The sequence below is a fragment of the Cyprinus carpio genome, chromosome B8 (assembly GCF_018340385.1).
Source record: "Cyprinus carpio isolate SPL01 chromosome B8, ASM1834038v1, whole genome shotgun sequence".
NCBI lineage: Eukaryota > Metazoa > Chordata > Actinopteri > Cypriniformes > Cyprinidae > Cyprinus > Cyprinus carpio.
In genome coordinates this window covers 5600221-5620457 of record NC_056604.1, presented here as the reverse complement: position 1 = coordinate 5620457, position 20237 = coordinate 5600221, and the positions used below count along the sequence as shown (strand labels likewise).

The 20237-nt window shown below is 38.8% G+C and overlaps 2 pseudogenes; both read right to left on the bottom strand.

Annotated features, from left to right (window-relative positions):
- LOC109095355 overlaps nt 1-7907 on the bottom strand; it is a 29682-nt pseudogene extending 21775 nt beyond the window's left edge.
- A 6257-nt stretch (nt 7908-14164) lies between these two features.
- On the bottom strand, nt 14165-16801 carry LOC122138319 (annotated as a pseudogene).
- Between the last annotated feature and the right edge of the window lie 3436 nt (nt 16802-20237).

Here is a 20237-nt window from a genome sequence, read left to right as displayed (position 1 = left end):
CTCTGTCAAAACAAGTAGCCAGTCGGACACGTCATTATTTCCACTTATTCCCTTAATTCACCGACAGTTTGGGTTGTATAGTTTACCTGTTGAATGTTTGGACATAATCGGTTTCTCATGATCTTAAATAATCTAAAGCCTGTTTGAATGTAGTTTTTGTAGACAATATAAATTGTATGCACATGGCATGCATTTCTTTTTTTTCTGTTCTTCTATTGGATATAAATGCATAAATGTAAAACAAACTTTGGAGGCTTGATACTGAAAAAAAAAGCAGTCTATAAATGTGCACACTGTATGCACACTACTTCAATACTGTTTAAAAGCTTTCACGGGATGCAGCTCACAAAGTTTTTCAAGAATGTCAGTGGATAAAATATAAGATGGATTGAATACAGTACTAATAAAGACAGGAAGGTTTGTCCAAACTTTCAGCTGGCTTTCAACTACAACACCCACCACAAATTACCATTGAATAGTTCCCAGGATATAACCTCTGAGATAAAATACTTTGGAAAACATTTGCAAACCAATTTGCAAACATTGCATAACCATTTGCACGCTAGCGCCATGAGCCTCCTTCCTGCAAACTTGAATGTCAGGTTTAGCTGCGTTGAACAAAAGAAACTAAATTATTACAAAATCCAGAGTCATACAGGGGTTGAATGTGACATGCAGAAATCATGTTGTTCTCTTATTAGTGAAGCTTTCCACATCGAGCAGAGTACCACTAAACTAAACTATTTCTACATTCAAAAGTCTGGGGTCATTAAGTTTTTTTTTTTTTTGTATGCATTAAATCTATAAAAGTGACAAAGACATTTTTAATGTTACAAAAGATTTCTATTTCAAATAAATGCAGTTCTTTGAAATTTTCTATTCATCAAAGAATCCTAAAAAAAGGATGTTTCATGATTTCCACCAAAATATGAAGCAGCACAAATGTCTTCAACATGAATAATAATGATAAAGGTTTCTTAAGCAGCAAATCGCATATCAGAAAAGATTTCTGAAGGATCATGTGACACTGAAGACTGGAGAATGATGCTTGAAAATTCAGCTTTGCATCAGAGGGAATACATTTATTTTAAAATATACTGAAAGATAGAAGCAGCTGGTTTAAATTGTAATAATATAATTTTTACTGTATTTTGATCAAAAAAGATGGAAGTGTTGGTAAGACTTCTTTCCTCTTTCCAACCATTTTTAAAAAAAAATTCCAAACTGTTGAGCAGTAAATAATGTCAGGTTTTGTTTTGACGATGGAATAACAGGATTAAATAGAGATATTCATGGGAATTAAACACTGCTCTCCTGACCCATCTTTTCATAATGTGAGAACCAAAACAGCAACAAAACAATGAGGTTGACCAGGAAAATAAGGGCAAAATCTGATAGCAGTGATCTGTTTTGTTGCTGCCTTGTTGACAGGACTGATTATGTGATGAGAACAATCTTAATCCGCCAGCATTACTGCATTAAAGAATAACAAGTAATAGACAAATCATGGAAAAATAGGATGCTTTTTTTTTTTTATTAAAGCAGTTCAAGCCCGAGTTTAAGGCTGCTCTGGTGTCGATTCCAAAATTTTAAGTGTGATAACATAAATTCTGAAAGCAGAACTAAAACATACCAAGTGTCAAATCATAAGGAGCAGTTTTTTGATACTGCTTTGCTTCTCTGTAAGATAAACCCAGCATTAATGCAGCCTTAAAAGGATATATGACTCAAAAAAGAAAAAGGGTGGGTCGATATAAATGACCATGTAAAGCTAAATTTCAGAAGCAAGAACCTTTGACTAAGTCATTAGTCAACATGGTCTCCAAGATATCTAAATACAACATTCATATCCACTACGTCAAATCAAGAGCCCTCCTGTTATGAAACCGTCCTGCCCTGGGTTATCTTGATCCACACTGACTGTGAGAACCTTATTACCCATCGGGCCATTTATATAACGTGTATGTTTGACTCGAGTGGATTGTTTGGAGATGGGATAGTTTCCCACCTGCGAGTGCAAGAACTGTGCAACAGTGTCCCTGATGGGAACGCTTCATGTAGGTCACACATCACATGCCCGTTTTATCAAATCCGGTGTAAAACATCCACGAGGACCTCTGTATATTAATGAAAACAGGAAAAAGATTAATGACTGAATTTGTGTGTGCAAGAGAGAGAGAGGGGTAAGGAGGACAGATTAGAAGCAGCAAGAGAAGGAAACAGAGGCACAAAAGAGAGAATGAAAAAAGGAACCAGGGTCAGATGCCACTCAATGGTGGTTCAGAGAAAAATCCTATAATAAGTATGTTTTTTATTGGATGGCAATTATCAGTTTAAGATGTAACTACAAAGAACTCCATTAATAATACCTCCCAATAAAAAGTGTACTGTGTGCTGTTTACACTTTGCTCAGTCATTGTTGAAATTTATGTTGAAAGGGTTCAAAAAGGGTCAAAGGTGCACGCCCATAGTGGGCGTGGGTGTAACATCACACCTTACTGGTTTTAGAAAGGAGAAGGCTAACTTGTTATTCAGGAAACAAAAACAAAGTCAGGAAATTTGGGTTTTTTTTAAAGCTGAATTACACAGCGAAAATTTCTTGTGTTCAACCCAGTACAGTGCCGAATACTTCAGATAGGTTGATAAAGTAGCGCAACCTAGAGGGAAGTTCTGGTAGCTGCCTCAGCAACTCAACAGGGTACATGGGGTCGTACATTACTGTATATAGACAAGCATAAGGTTGACCATTACTATTAGTTTTCTTAACAACCAAGATATATTATGAATGCAAGTGTTGCAGTGGAATCAAGTAGAGATAAGATCATAAACATGCATTTAAGAAATTAAAAATAGTCCATGTTAATTTGAATGTTGGCTTCTTTGCATCATGTGGAGTGAACTATTACTATTTTTTTAAATAGCATGTAAGATGTATGTATTATGCAATCATACAATCACTTTAAGCAACAGTTGTCTGACATTGTTGTCCCTGTAACACTAAATTATTCCAACATGTGGCATTTAGCCAGTGAATTGGGAATAAAAAAAAATGGTTATTTAAAATTTTTAATGCAATTTTGTGAACAAATGTCTAAATAATGAGATTTAAAATAATTTTTAACACTGATAATAATAAAATGTTTCTTGGAGCAGCAAATCAGCATAGCAGAACGACGTCTGAAGGACCATGTCGGACACTGAAAACTGGAGTATTGATGCTGAAAATGCACCTCTGCATCACAGAAAATAAATTACATGGCTTAAAATAAATTCCTAGTTGGGAAATAATAATTTTCAAATTGTAATGTTTTTAAACAATATTACTGTTTACTGTATTTTTAATCAAATGAATGCAGATTTGGGGAGAATAAGAGACTTCTTTCAAAATATTTTAACAGAAGATAATATAAAATCAAAACAGATTATATTATCATTAAATTTGTCACAATGGAGATTAAAGGTTAAGTTAAGCACGTTGCATTGTGAGATACAGTATTGTTGCATCACTGCATTTGTACCAAAAGTAGTAGGTCTTCTGGGCGATTCTGTGCATATGGATAGCATTATGCCAAACTGAAAATGACAATCACCCAAGTTCTAGATGATGGTCAATAGATGAATTAGATCAGTGGTTCTCCACCACATTCATGGAGGACCCCCATCACTGCACATTTTGCATGTCTCCTTTGTCTGACACACCCATTTCAAGTCTGTGAATCTCCTACTAATGAGCAGGTGACCTGAATCAGGTGTGTTTGATTAAGGAGGCATGCAAAATGTGCAGTGATGGGGGTCACACATTAAAAAGATACAGAACCACCTAATAAGATAACATCTACTAATTCTTTTGACTTCAAGTGAACATCAGGTGGTTAATAATGTACCCACCAACAGCTCTGAAGAGGCAGGCACACCATCTTCCTTCATTTTTTGATGACAAATCCTTTCTTTTCCGGAGTGCTTTTTCCAAACCAGTGTTCCTGCTGTAACAGAGGCAGAATTTCGAGGAAAAAGACAGTGGGAGTTCATCATAATGTGCTCGATAAACAGGACAGTCTTCGTAAGTGAGAAAGTTTGATTGTTGGTAACATTTATTTTTGCGCATCTAAAGTTGTCAAGAGCATCAGAAAGAAGCTCACATTTTTCATGCAGCAGCAGCATCCCCCCCCCCCTCCCCAAAACTCCTGTAGAAAACAAGGTCAATGTTTATTTGACCCCAAACCAAAAAAACTGTTGATCACAATTGATCATGAATTGGAACTACCATGAATTGCAGATGATACCAATAATGTCATATTTTCTTCACTCATTTACATGAATTTTTAAACAATGGATCATTGTGTGGGGAACGATAGGTCCGAATATGAGAAGGGGTTGCGTTTCTCAAAAGATTGTAGAACTAATCACACCAATGCTCTCTTCAGTCTACTTAGTCTTATGATGCTTTTGGGATATGCAACCCTAGTTCCGTCTGTGCTCCTGAAACCCAGATGACAATTAGCATTAAACCAATTTTGGTTCCTCTGGAATTTCTAATGGGTTTTTGGAATACAGTTTTGAAATCGTTTTTTTAGACAATAACTGATAAAAATGTTAGAAGGTCATGTTTCAGGCAGTATATCATTTCACCGCCAAAGTGTTTCGTAAATTTATATGAGTATTTCAAGATTAATCTGAAGTAAAACCTAACAATGTTTAGCCATAATAGTTAAAAGCCATTAAAGTCAACATGAACAATTTGCAACCCACATTGTACTTTCAATAATTATATTTTAATGAATCTAAGGTATTTATATGATCTAAGACATCTAAGATATTTTTTCATACGCTTTCATTTGTACTAGTATGTTGTGTGATAAAAAATAAAAATGCTATGTTTTTTAATTAATTGTTCTATTCCTCATTTTGATTTAACATAATTTAAAATCATGGATTATTAAATTATTAATTCAATTGTTAAAGTTATATTCTCTTATTTCATTAGACACAGAATAAAATGGGCAAACAAAATAAATAAATTGGAAAACAGATTTGTAGGGAAAAATAAGTTTAAAATAAGTAAATAAAAAGAGTGGAGGTTAATTGTGAACAAACAAGTTATGCTTTTATTCCTTCTTCAAGGTCACCAACTAGCATGTGGGAAAGCATTTCCTTCCGCCATTTTAAAGGTAAATGAATATCGTGATAAATATATACGCATATGACATGCAAAAAATATCACCCAGCCCCTAGTCACTGTATGATGAGAATTAAATATGCACAGTTTTGATTTCATTTGACTTTAAAGCTGCAGTCCATAAACTTTTTTTTGGTTTAAAATGATCCGAAATCAATATTTGAGGCAAGTACATAACAGCAGCCAGTGTTCAAAAACTATCCCCTCTACTTAGCCTGTTTCACAATGGCTATCTGTATAATAATGTTTTCTAATTTGAGTGGTAGGGTAGGTTTTCACAGGAAATTTGAGAATGCATAGCAGATTACAGATAGCCTGGGATTACACAAGATTTGTATTCTAAAGACAACCAGTTCGACAGGAAGCATAATTTGCTTTTTGGGGTTAAAAGAACTTCTTAATATGAAATTAGATAATGGTATGATAATTAGAGATAAGACTGTACAGAAATTGAAAATCTACACGCTACATACATACTATATTCACAGTCATGTAAATGCTGATGTTGTGAACATTAATTAATTTGAGAATAAAGTATATCCAATAAGAATAATTTGCATGGTTTGATGTGATTTGAGCTAATTTAGATTAAATCACCACTGGTAGCACAATTTCTTGTAATGCTATTTTTTACAGTTAGTGCAGAGAACAAAAGTGGCAGGCTGGGTACCTTGTTCAGATGACAATACACGGTGAAAATTCATATTTGGGGTCATATGTTCAAGGACACAGGCTAAATCTGTGATTCTGAAGTACAGTGAATATCCGACACCGGTGTGGTTACTGGCGGCCAGCAACGCATACTCCTCAAAATCCATTAGATTTCATCCGCGCTGGAGCACAACCAACTCAAGGAAGATAATTCTGCACACAACTGCAATTGCAGGTTTTCAAACAGAGATGGCGACAAAGAGGCAAAATTTACGGACTGCAGCTATAAGAATGAACCTCATTTACTCAAGTTTACAAACTTCTTGTATCATTTTAAAGGGGGTCATATGACGTTGCTAAAAAAGAACATTATTTGGTGTATTTGGTGTAATGCAATGTGTTTATGCGTTTTAAGGTTCAAAACACATTATTGTCCCATACTGTACATTATTATTTCTCCTCTATATCCCCCGCCTTTTTGAAATGCAGCGATGTTTACAAAGCTCATTGTTCTGAAAAGGCGAGGTGTGCTCTGATTGGCCAACTATCCAGTGCGTTGTGATTGGCCAAATACCTCAAGCATGTGATGGAAATGTTACGCCCCTTACTATACTGTGATGTGTGTCCCGGCCACGACAAGACAAAACCAACAAAACCCATTACAAACCAGGCATTTGTTACATCCAGTGGGGACATAATTACTGATTATAATGACTTATACTGTCTTTTTACATGTTGCGTTGCATATCGCAAACATAAACATATGTAAACATAAAATCATGTCTGCATTTGTGAAAGGGAAAAAATACAAACAACAAGTGCTACTCTCCACTGCTCAAAACTTGCGTTTGAATCATCAGTGGCAAATTCTTTAAGTATATAAACGTACTTACAGACTGCGAGTCAAAACAGTCAGCATTGTAGGCTACTCTCCCGGGAAACAGTCCTCCTTAAAATGCGCTGCTGCTGATATTGTAACTACACCTTACCACTGATTGTCTAGTTGTGTCCTCTTTTGGAAGGGCCAAACAAGGTTTTTTTATTTTTTCTTTGTTTTTTGGGCGCGGGCCCAATGACAAACCAACCACAGCGTCTACATGACATGACGGCGGCTGCGTGTAACAATTACGACAGCGACAATCAAAGTTAGGCCTTCTTTCTTTGCGTGAACATTTTGGGTGGTTTTTATGCAAATCTTCCCCACACAGTTGATGTAGACATGTGGGGGCGTGTTTAAACGAGGCGTTTTAGGAGGGTGTGGGCGATGTCTTAAAAAGGGTTTTATCAAGAAAATCTCTTTGGGTTTAAACCTGAGAGCTTTAGTTTTGTGAAACTTTAGGGATCTTATCTATTCACGAACACAGCTTGTAAGACGCCAAAGACGAAAGGAAAACTTGAAATCGCATCATATGACCCTTTTAAAAACACTTGTTTCCTGCCCAGACAAACCTCTGCATCCGTAATATCATGTATGCTGAGTGCAGTCTAATCATGTATCGCATCTTTATACTGCAGACAACAAAGCAATTAATGCAGAGCACAGCATATAAATTCGCCACAAAGTCTTCCATCATTTATCTGTAATTTATTCATCTGATTTGTTTTATCAGTCTGCCTCTATATATATATATCATATATATTTATAGTATATGGTAGATATATATAGTTTTGCTCTGCTCTTCTATCGGAACATGTATATCCATCCCAAATTAAATCTATCCATCATTTCATTATCTGCCTATCTCTATCTATCTATCTATCTATCTAGCTGTCTGTCTGTATATCTATCTATCATTCTGTAACTATTCTGTTATCTTTCATACATCCATTCATTGTTCTATATGACTATCCTAACTGTCTGCCAATCCTTCTATCTATCTGTCTACTTATCTATTGTTCTGTTTTCTTTCTTTCTTTCTATCAATTATACTAGTTTCTAAACAAAGTCAGAAGCAGAACACGTGTAATATTTTTAAATCAAAATCCACATGCTGTGTATGGTTGTGAGAGGTGACATCATCCATCCACAAACCTGTGCAACAGTTGCTGGGTCCTCTGACTGTAGTCTGAAGCATTTTCATACTCATCGCTCACTGTTATAGCCGGCTCCTTCCTCCTGCTCGGGGACTGGGACCCCCTCCTCTCTCCGCCCGCCCCCGCCTCCTCCCCCCGTTCGCCCCAGGTCCGGTCCCTCCAGACCGGACCACCCCACCGGAGCAGGTTCGTCTGTCTCCTCCTCTTACTGAGCCCAGGCCCCGAGCAGCACCCCCCTCCAAACCCACCTCCACAGCCCACCCCTCCTGACAGCTCAGGGCCCGCCCCCGGACACGCACGCCATCCCTGTCGCATCCCCCGGGCCAACCCGGTGACCCGGCGCCCACCGGCGGAGGAGAGGCCTGCTGCGGCCGGGAGCTGGATTCGGTGCGCCTGTCGTCTCTGGACGGCGGCGGAGCGGATTGATATGACCCGGGAGGCGGGGGGAAGCGCGGGGCCTCGAACCCGGCCGGACCCCGTGGGAGTGCTGGGTGCGGATCGGATCCGGTCCGGCGGTCGGTGTCATCGGGGTGATCAGACACACCAGACCGATGAGCTCGGCTTCTTCTTCGGCAGGATATCGTCAATGACCGTTCAGGGAGGGAGGGTCCCGTTTTTAACGACTCTGAACGCGTTTGGAACATTTAAACTTGGCATGTCGTCTTTTTAAGTCGTAATACTCGCTCCTGTTCACCCCCACCGGAGCGAATTTAATTCAATATGAGGCGGTTTTGAGGGTGAAAACACGGCGGATAACAGAACAAAAAAACAAAACCGTCTTCCGTCCCTCGTATCCTGCTGTTGCCAACACAACATCAACATACAGCTGACGACACAGGCAGCTCTCATTTTCCGTCTCGCTGTCTTGTGTCCGACCTCTGCTATCAGTTGAATTGTTCTCTGTTCATTCAGTTCGTGTGTTTTGTTTGCTGGTCAGCACTTTGTATGGTCCGATTAAAACTAGCAAGTCCACCTGTGGTATTATTACCTGCTAATCTGTTTATTTATGAATGTTATTATTAAACCCGAATAAAATGGTGAGAGTGGAATTCCATGTCGGAGCCATTTCTCCCACTGCATGTCCTAATCTTGGAACAAACAGTTTAAATGGGCAAAACCCAGGTAATGTTTCCACAACTGTATAAGCAAAAGTGGGTTTATGAATTTATAGCTTTACAATGACCAAAAAATAAAAAATAAATACATTTTCTACTCAGAAATTTGCTAGTAAATCTCACCAATAAAAAATTTACATTTTGAACGCAGAAACACTTAAAATAGTGTTTTCCCCGCCCTTGGTAAAACATACTCCAGTGATCTTTCTTTTATTCTACAACTTATTTTTTATTTATTTACTATATTTAATTTTTGCTGTTTATATTTTAACCCTCATAATGCATTTGGGTCCAGTTTTGACCGATAAGAGACATAAGTTTTAAGTGACATAAAATGTTTTTAAAATACATATTTTCGTAGTCCTTTAGTAAGTTAAGATGCTTAAAATACACATTCATTCATAGCATTTATTACAATTTAAGATTTTTTTTTTTTTTTACATGTTTCACGGTTGGGGTCCATCTTGGACCCAGGAATTGAAATATTATGTACTTGTCAAAAATACTTTTTTGTAAAAATTATTTATGAAGATATATTAGTGTCACAATACTTGCATAACCTATATTTCGCCTTTCCCCCATCTCTCATCAACACCTTTTGATACTGCGAGTTTTGGTACAAACAACAAGATGTGAAATCATGGGGGTGCATCCGATTATTACTTTTTGTAATGACAGGTTTTCTGAACAACAAAAACAACAAAAAAAATTAATGTGGGCCTGTAGCTACTGGTCTTTCTTTCTTTTAAATAAACTGCCTGGCTTCCTTTCAATATTTTGTTGTCTACAATTAACATGCCTATTTTAATTTGGGGTCAGTGTTACACCTTGTTAGTTTGTAGCTTATAGTTGTAGCAGTCAGCTTAAAACACTGACAAACAGGTGTGCTTTTCATTGTCTAACCTTTCTTGGCCATTTAAAAAATTCGAAACACGCATCAGATGCACAGTCCATTGCAAACCTTACATTCTAATGTTTGAAAATATTACTAATATAGTTATTTTAAATACTCTCACCAGTTTTTTGTTGCTGGCTCTTTAAATGCACTTCAAAAAATTATACTTAACAAATTTTAAAGGTAAGTGGATATGCAAACAATTTATTTTAGCTAAGGCATCTTTAATAATATAACATATATATATATATATATATAAGTGAGCAAATCTATCATAGAATGAATACTCTATAATATAATGGTTGAAAAGACGTCAACTAAATTATAGCTTATTAAATGTAGCTGAAATAAATTGGATTGGGCAACCACTACACCTTCAAAAAAACGTGTAAAATCAATTAACTCATTTTTTTTTCAGTGTCTGTCTTGGTTTTTCAATTACTCAACAACACACAGTAAAAAGAATACAACTAGAATAGAGTCTGACATTTTATATTTCAAAAACAAATAGCAGAAGGATAATAAAAGGGCATTCTAAACCCTTAAAAGAACTGCTTCCCAAGATAACCAAATGGTTTCTTTCATAGCAGTTCTTTCTGAGAGTTATAATCTTGGTATATCACTTGCTAACCATCGGGGTGTGTTATTGAATTTTGAACAGTTGTAAAACCTATTTTAATTCATGGTGTAATTATTTTCATCTGGGGTAACGTATTTCTACAGGTGGAAATAGTTGAAATTTTTTAATATTTTTTCCCATTGAACTTACGAAAAATTCTTACCTATAAACATTATACATACATTGTAACACTGTGTCCAGATTTAAGAGATCTAGTCCCGTTTTTTTGAGGGGGCGGGGGGGCGACTTAAAACACAAAATCGAAAAGGAAACAAGCAAGCGAGCAAAGCACAGTTTAAGATATCTGCTATGAGTGTTTGTACAAAAGATGAGTAATCTTCAAATGGAACCCACAAGAGAAAGCTTTGTAGTTGTGGTGATCATTGTGTTTATTATCTCTCAAAGATTTCTTCATACCGTCATTTTTTCTCCGTGAACTACTGGCGCACTGACGTCACAACACGTCTTAACAGTGGTAAAACCATAATTGTTCGACTTCATTGAAATATAACAATAATATTCCCTGCTAGTCAAAATACCCTGCTCAGCCACGTGAGATACAGTAAATCGGTGTCGTAGACGTCATTAGTGTCCTCCACCACTAGAGTGCAAGAGCTGTAGTGGATACATTTAATTCTTAATTCTAAGGTGACGTTTTCTCTCTGCCTACTTCTGCCAGTAAATAACCACCAAAATTTGATTTACCGTCAGTGAGTAAAGAACATATCTAAAAACATGTTGACGGTGGATTGTCGAACAATAGTTTCACATTAGAACGGACTGCTCACCATGTCAGTTCTAGACATTGTCCTGAATGAACTTGAGTGCTTTTTCTCGACCCCATTACATTCAGAAAAGGAAAATCAAATCTATCATAAAATACCAACAATAAAAACAACTGCTTCAATACATAAAATAGCTCAAACTGAGCAGGTAAAAATTACAGAAAATCCACAGAGTGCTTACCATATATAATAGATACGTTTTGTGTCCTTTAAAGTCTAAATATACCATGACATCTTTATTGACTGACTACAGTGAGGAGAGAACTATTGACTATGTGTCCTCATCTTCGTTGGTTCAATAAGACATAACGAAAGTGCACCCAGTAATCTTTTCATTACATTAATTTATGCTTGCACTAATGGTCTTATTGGACTTACAGTAACACCGACATTTTAGCAATGTTAATGAAGCCTTATGCTAAAGTGGTGCCGTCGGAGGGCGGTTGTGAGAAATGCACTAGTCCACAAGTCGTCAACAAGAATGAATCCTGTGGACTACAGTATCAGAAAAAGGTACAGATTCGGGCTGATTCCTGTGTCATGGATGATTTTACCCCCCCCCCCAATTGAAAAATACATTACATAAAAAACTCTTTTATTGTAAGCTACCAATAGTGACTTGGAGTCTATTTAATGTTTAGTGTTTTCAAAAAATACTAAATTGTTTTCTTTCTAGGTCTTTCGACGTTTTTAAAAAATTACTGAGTGCACCTTGTAAAGGTGTAACCCTTGATACACTTCATATATATTATTTAATTTGGTTATACTTCATCAATACCGTGGATAGAGGTCATTTGCTAACAGGCCTACAACCAACAGAAACAAATACATGATCATAGTGTTGGTTGCAATAACATTTGTATTACTCGAGTATGCACACAATCTCTCAGGTTTAAACAGGTCAAAACCTTAAAAATGAGTTTAAAATATGTTTTTCAGGGTTGCATATGTAATTTACCAGATTAAGTAATCTATGGGAGAGGAAAAACAACAATTGATTCGTTTTCTTTTTCTTATTCCGATTCAATTCCTCATTGTCTACACACAACTTGTTTCCTAATTTACCATACCAAGACTGAATTGTGTTAACTCTTGAGGTGGGCAACGCAGGCTTTAACTGAGAACTGAAGCAATCGCTGCTCCGTGAATCAATACAGGTAAGTGCATGATGAAGTGCAAAGCCTAGAAAACGGACCACCCCATCCATTGTTTAGCACATTGTGCATGTCTTCAATTAAAATCTCAGGCCTTTGAACTCACATGATCATTCTAGAACGAATGAGTTCTTTTTTTCTAATCAAATATTAAATACTTGTTCAGTCAGTAGCTAATAAACAAAGTCATTTTCCCACACGCCTCATAAATAGTTATTTACACAATGCAAGACTACAATAGCACAGCTGGCGCACTTGTGTTCCTCAGATATTAATTACATATGACGGCGTAATTAGTTTTGCAGTAACAGCAACGTTCATAGCACCTTCAGGTTTGGTTTAGGTTTGTATATTCATAACAATGCAGGTGATAAATGTTGACGAGCTGAAAGACAAAGGAGAGCAATGAAGCATGCAGACGTCACCCCGGTTCCTCCAGCCCTGTGTAGTTTTAGAAGTGAGAAACACTAGGAAAACGTCCCCTTTATACACACAAATATCATGCAAAAAATTCCATGCAAAAACTCTAGAATCGAATGTCAGGTGACTGCATTTGACATGGTGTGAAGTCGATATAAAATAGTGTCGATCTGTGTTAGTGGGATGGCTTAAATGCTGATATAGAAGGAATAAATATATGAATTCATTAACACATTGGCATGCATTCCGTTGAATTAGTCGCAGAAAATACAATGCAGGAAGGGGTGCAAAGGGGGCGGGTATAGTGCTTGGGTGTGGGTTTTTTGCGGTGTTGTACGCAACGTCGTGTTGTGGCGTGGGTCGTACAAGGTGGGTTGGCGGAGGGGATTGGGCAGCGGGCGGCTGGAGTCTGGGTGCGACGCAGTGGTGGGCTGCAGTGTGTGGGGGCGTGGGTTGTCATGCATCGGTCGTAAGGGAAATAGTCATCCATGCTTGGTTGTCACAATGACAAATCAATAATACATACTTGTCCGTTTCTGTACCAGACAAGTACATATACTGTTTTTAAAATGTCTCGTCTCAAATACGGTACTCTTCTTCTGCAGTGCAGCTACCACATGTAATGTTTTTTGAAGTGTCTATCTGTGGAGTTTTCTGAAGGTCAACACAGGGCCCTCTTTTTTTCTTTTTTTTCCGTCTCATTCTCCCAGAGGTTTATTAAGTGGTGGGTAGATTTCATTTCGAGGAATGGAAGTGGCGTGCTTTCAGTGTATTTTTTCTTGAGAGAGTGGTGGACAAGAATTCTGCTTTCATGCTGCGTTCCCCTTTAGAACCCCAACCAAGCCATGATGCAGATGGCGAACATTGAAGCCCATGAACCAGTCCGCCAGGGCTCGGTTTGTCCGTTGGTTCAACCATCGGCCACAGCAAAGCTGGCTTCTTTTTTAGTAGTCACATTGATGCACGCGTGCTGGTCTGCTCTGGTACCAGTCATGGTTCAGGCAAACTTGGTACTTCCGTGGAAGGCAGTATTTGTTGTGAGGTTATACTCGTTGGACATCTACTATGGTGACCATAGCCGGGTAGCGGAAGTCTTCGGGTTGTCGATTTTTAAACCGTAGCTCTTAGCGCACTTGGTTGGATGACACCTGGTGCCTCATGGTTTGTCAAGAGTGATGGCGGTGGGTGCAACCTTCCAGTCGGGAGCACCACAGACTAGGGCATTGGACCGATTTTTGGCCAGGATTACCAAGGCTCCCGTGGTGTTCATCACCCCCCTTGGTCCCACCTCCATATAGGGGGCCTACCCTGCCAGTTAGCTCCCTATCCAAATACACAGGGATGCTCCGGTGGTCGGCTCCCTCTCTGCATGCCAAGCCACACACGGTGTAGAGAACCTATCCGTCCATCCTGGTTCAACATGTGGATCTCCTTAGAGCCCTTGTTCTTTGCAATCGGAAGGCTTCTTGGGTATTCCTCCCCCCTCTGTCGGGATGGTGAAACAGCCTTCAGAAATGACTTTGACTCCAGTGGGTGTCACCCCTAAAACCTGAGGTGCTGGCTCGCCACAAGCCCGCAGGTGTGAGTGTTAGAAGCTGGTCCTACGGTGACGTTGAGCTGCGGACATGGAAAAGCGTGCTGAGAAATTAGAGGCAGGCAGGTATTTGCTTGCCCGCCTTCCACCTTGCAGATAGACCACTTCCTGACGGGATTGGCAACAAGATGTGGGCGGGGAGGCGACAAAGAGTTTATTGGGTCTTCCAGAACTTTGAGGCCTTGAGTGGTGTGCCACCGGATTGGCCACCAGTTGGCGGAGACAATCGCACACCTGAGTGGGTTGTTGCCATGAAGACTGATTTCATCCATACTGGGTAAAGCTGAAAAAACAAATCTCATGTGGGCAAAAGCATGAGGTCATTACTATTGATTCATTACGGTGCCAATTGCCCATGGCATGTTCAGGAAAGCCCTTCGGTCCAGTGAGAACAGGTGAGGGTTGTTGTAGAGCCCAATTTTGGCATATTGTGGTAAGTTCGAGTATCTCGCCCCTCTCAACCGCCACAAGCTCCTCCTTGTTGTTCATACTGAGTCCCTCTAAATGGGAAAGTCCCTCGAACGTCAACTTTCCTTGTACTAGGAACAATGGAATTCTTGTTAAGGTCACGAAATTTGACGGAGGCTCCGGCATAAACGCCCAGAGCTTTCTTTGGCAACGGCTTGTGAGCTTGTTATCGAAGAACGATAGACTCTCCGCAGATAGTCCAAATCCCTGGAAAGCACGCCTGCGGTCTTTCCCTAAGCCCCATTCCTCGCGAGAGAACCAAGCTGTGCAGATTGAGAGAGAGGTTGTGAAGTTCATATCATTGGCAGTCGCGAGAATGGGATTTTTCCCCTATCATTTAGTATCTCTAGGTTGGGTATGAACTCAAACCATTGGCTGGTCTATTGCCAACAAGCTTATTGGATTTACTGAATGAAGCCCTCAACAGGTTCCCCAAGCCTGAAAATGCAATTAGGACAATAGAAGATATCTGCTTATGATTACTATAAATCTCTCTAAGTTGACGAGTTCCTTTACACACATAGCAGGCAGCTCTTTAATCTTGGTGTTTTCCTCAAGGTAAATTGTGAACGCAACTGGCTATAGGTTACTCTGCCCACATCGTGGAGTTGTGTGAAGTTGTGGTTCTTGGAGAGATCCACTTCTGTGAGGTTTACCAAGCTCTGGAGTTTCTGATGTCACCCCTGGAGATATGTTTTGCTGCTTAAGACGCAGCACCTTGAGTAGCTACTCAATGCAATATTCCATTGGGATTTTGCCTCAATGGGAGCTCGAGTTCAGTCACCAGTCTTGGCTTGGGGGTAAACCGACTGAGGCTTGGGTTATACCATTGGCGGGGCTCGCATACTACACTGGGCAGGGGCAGAAGGGAGCTTGCAAGGGAACAGCGACACACAGCCAAAACTCAACAGCTGGCCAGACTGCGAGCAGTGGAATGGAAATGGCAGTCTCCCTCCCATATTGAGGATCTCTAGGGGGCCTGTCACCCCAGTAGGTAGCTTACAGTAGGGATGGAAGATTTCTACGTAAATTGGCGGAAGACCAGGAATTTTATCTCATCCCAATCCATGCCACAAATGACACAAGAAAGAAGAGATAAAGATCATGCAGATTATATGATTTCATTCCTCAAGTGTCAAATTGTATATTAACGCCAACTTAATGTGATATGTATTATCATCAGTTGCGGACTGACTATGACACGAAGATCCACGCATTTCATGTGCCTCGCCTTAATGGTAGTCACGGCAAACTAAATCAAAAGCATAATTTGTTTTGCACATGCCTAACTATTCCATATTGTACAATTTCTTTGATATTCTACACTTCCGTTCCCCTGGCCAGTGCTCTCAGAGATCACTCTGGGAAGTTTTTTAATTGATTCTTCAGTCATCTCTCAGGTCCCTATCAAACAGCCCGGAGACAATTTGGTGTAGCGCGAGTGTTGCAGGAGTCGTTTCCGCCTGCATGCAAAACATAAACCCCTGCGCCAAGCACAGGCTTCCGCATAAACACAGTGAAAGTAGCCCCACATCAAAGCCTGAATGCGCTGTGCACCTGTAACATCTCCATACCTCCACTTCCTGGAAAATGTTAAGTGGGCGCCTGGAAAATTGCACGGTCGTTGTAAACCAGTGCGTGTACCAGCTCTCAGTAGGGTCCTGGAACTATACGGAGATCAGGCAAAAATGATAGGCATTAGCCCCAATGCAATCAAAACAGTTTTTCCAAGCACTTTATTTATCACACAACAACAATCCAATGGACAAAACATCTCCAGGCCAGATGGCAGTTGAGATCTTCAGAGCAGATTTTAGCCTCAATCATTTTGGCTACTTTCCGAAGATGCTTAGCACGACCTGACACATCTTCAATCTTTCTGCAAGGCATTTTGAGTGAAAAGCACCTACAATACAAGAATGCACAGTGGCGTTTGGTCTTCATTCTTTTTTCAGTGTCATAAAAAAACAGATAACCCCCCAGTTTCAAACAGGAGCCTTTTAGTGACTGGACTACCCTTTGATTTCCCCAGCTAATGTCCAGGGTCTAGTAATGCATCGCTCCCCTGGATTGCTCCGCTTGGTGCTAATGAGCTGAATTTAAACAACCTGGCAGGAGGTGCAAGAGAAGAACCGAAGACTGTGCGCTGTTAATAGGTCTTACAGCATCGGGACTCACACAAACAGCTAAACTAACAAAAATCTAAAAGTGCTACCATATGTTTCACATATCCTTAATTGAAGAGGAAGATCAACAGAATTAATTAGAACAAACGGCATTACGTGGCTTTAGAAGATTCTTGACGGTGGTTCTCAACTGGTAGGCCAAAGAATTGTGCTGATATTTTACTAAAGGAAAAAAAAAAAATCGGTCATATACACTAAATTGTGTATAGTTAAATAGACAAATAAATAGACAAAACTTTTTAAGGCTGTGGTTTTAGATCTAACTTTACAATATCAAACTATACAATATGTTTTTAAACACAATTCATCTGGTTTACTTGTAGAGTTGTTTAGTCTAAACAGTAAAGCAACGCAATGTCAAGTTCATGGAATCAGACTCAAAAGCATAAATGTCAATTCATGACTTGGGTAGAAACTATATGGACAGGTTTTGTGTGATATGCAACGGGAATATATCATACTAAAACTGAGGGACTAATTTGTGTTTTTTGTGGGGGGATTATTGGCTCACTGTAATATTAATACATTCTGTGTTGGTCACCACTTCATTCCCATATATAAAAAAATCTGGGGTTCAGAAGAAGAACAAAACAGTTGAGATTATGACACATTTCAAATGAACGCTGATAAAATGACAGAGTACTAAGCGGATGGAAATAGTGACACTTATATTGTGAGCCATGTGTAACAACAAACTTTGTTCAAAGCACATCACAGAACCCGAACAAGTTTCCGTCTATCACAAACCAAAAAACATCCTGGCTGTGCATTAGAATAGGACCCAGTGATGCAATGAAGTGCAACTTCTCTTCTGTTATTTCATATGCAAAATAAAACACTAAGAGGAGAGGGGTTTTTGTGTGCTTGATTCAATACTAACTGCTCATCTGACTTTAACAAAAACGTACCGTGGTGAAACCATTGGTAAGGAACTCTTACACATATTTCCCTAGTATATTAACAATCAATACATCTAAATACTTTAAATGTAATATTGAACATATCCAGAATAACATATGTCATGTTACAATATTACAATATCTCTAATATAATACATAAGAAGTGCTGCTTTTCATAACATTGAATAATATGTGGCAAAACATATTTATACTTATATTGTAATTATTCAATACTATACTTCAAAATATAAAATTTGGTACTATGTTTGTGTGTGTATATAAATAGACTTGGAACTACATAAATATCTGATATATAGTCATCCAATTGTTCAAAAAATTATTTATAAAATTGATTGACCACCTTTGTGTATGAAATGTGCTACATAAACTTGCCTTCCTTACAAGTCCATGCATTTACCATAGTACGAATTCAATATAAGCACTAGTTCCCATATGTTGAAATGCATTGTTTAATATATTGCATGTATAAGGTACAAATTCCCATATAGATTTTTGTCTTTCATAAGGGAAGAGCTCTTTCACGGATACCAAAAAAGTACTACGGTATTTACCATGATGATAATACCAGTGTGGTCCTATACTGACAACTGCTATGTAGGTTTTAGGTGTCCACATTTATATACCATTTAATTTACACTCCAAGAAGTTCAGAAAAACATGGTAAAAAAAAACATAGTACTTTTTCATAATATGAAGAAGGCTTTACATCAATTAACATCATGAACCTCTGACTTTCAGATTGTGTGCTTGCAATTACTGTGTGAAATACACTTTAACACAGAGACATGAGCTGTCTATTCTGCTGAGTCTTAAGGGTCTTTTAATCTGTTCAGCCCGTGTTAAGCGTTCTCGCGGTGCAGCGCGATAGGCCCGGTTCAAAATTCTCAGAACAAAGAGCCACTGAACACGGGACACGGCGCTCAGACCACGGCAACTGGCTCTGGGAAATGAAAACAAGATAGGGAAAAAATTACCCACCCTCAATCACCCCCCCTCCACACTCTGATCTTTCCATGCGTCGAACACAAATTAACTCCCCTGAGAGGTGTGCTGAAGAGGGGCGAGATGAGAACGGGGAGAGGGGACAGTCAGACGGTGGGTGTGTCCCGCTTTGCTGCAAAAAAGAAGCCTCAAACGTCTGATGTACCTCAAAGACTTGTGCTGTCACAAGTATTGTGGTGCATAAAAGTCCAAAAACATTTCATACCGAGCATGCAATCGTTCGCATTTTGTTGTTGCTTGTTGTAGCTTCCTAGGTGGTTCAGGTAGGAAAGATCAGATTTTAACAACACTAGAGCCACTTCTACACACGTCAGAACAACCTGTTTCTTCTTCTCTGGAAACAAAGCTATTGGAATATCCCTATTTAGGTTACCATGAAACGTAGACCTGCTCTACACAAATGAATGCAAACGCAACGCAACAATTCATAACACAATACAGGTATGCAATCCCATGTGAGAGGTGTATAGCTTACATTAGCATAAACCATGTTCTTTTCTCTCTTTCAGGTCAACTACTCTCATGAGAATCATGCTGAGCAACGTAAATCATATAAACATGTTTATGGCAGCTTTCTGACCAATAAAACACTTGGTTTTAATGGCACAGACATATGAAGGTAACTCTATCATTCCCTTGAGTGCTGGGAGTTTGTTACCATCACACTGGCACACAGGGGTCTGTTTGTTTACATTGTATGCATATTTTACTGTCAAAACATTATTAATCGCTATCTTTAATATCATTGCGAAGGTAGGAGTTTTATATGTAATCAGGAAGGATATACCTGTTCAATCGTGGTATAGTCGTTGGTTGTCATATTATCATCATGTCCATTATCCACTAAATGATGCCGTGATCTGAGAAGGAAACTTTCTAATACCAATGTGAGTCAGTTCACTTGTTAGCCATCTTGTCTTGTCAGCTATTTCCAGTCATGCAACTACAGCTCCTGCCTACTTGATGGGGGGGAAAATAGATCTATAAATAGATCTGATAACAACCATATCATACATTGTGCTTCTCCTATAATACAATGCTCATTATGAGAATTAACTGGACCAGTCTGCAAAATACATTGTGAGTGATTTAAGTGTAGAAAGGACAAGTGATGACACTGTTGTTGTCTGAATTTTTTTTTCTGATTTGAAATATGTTGAAAATTGATTCTGGCTAACCATTTTTATACAAAATTTCTATAATGTAAATTGCATTTAT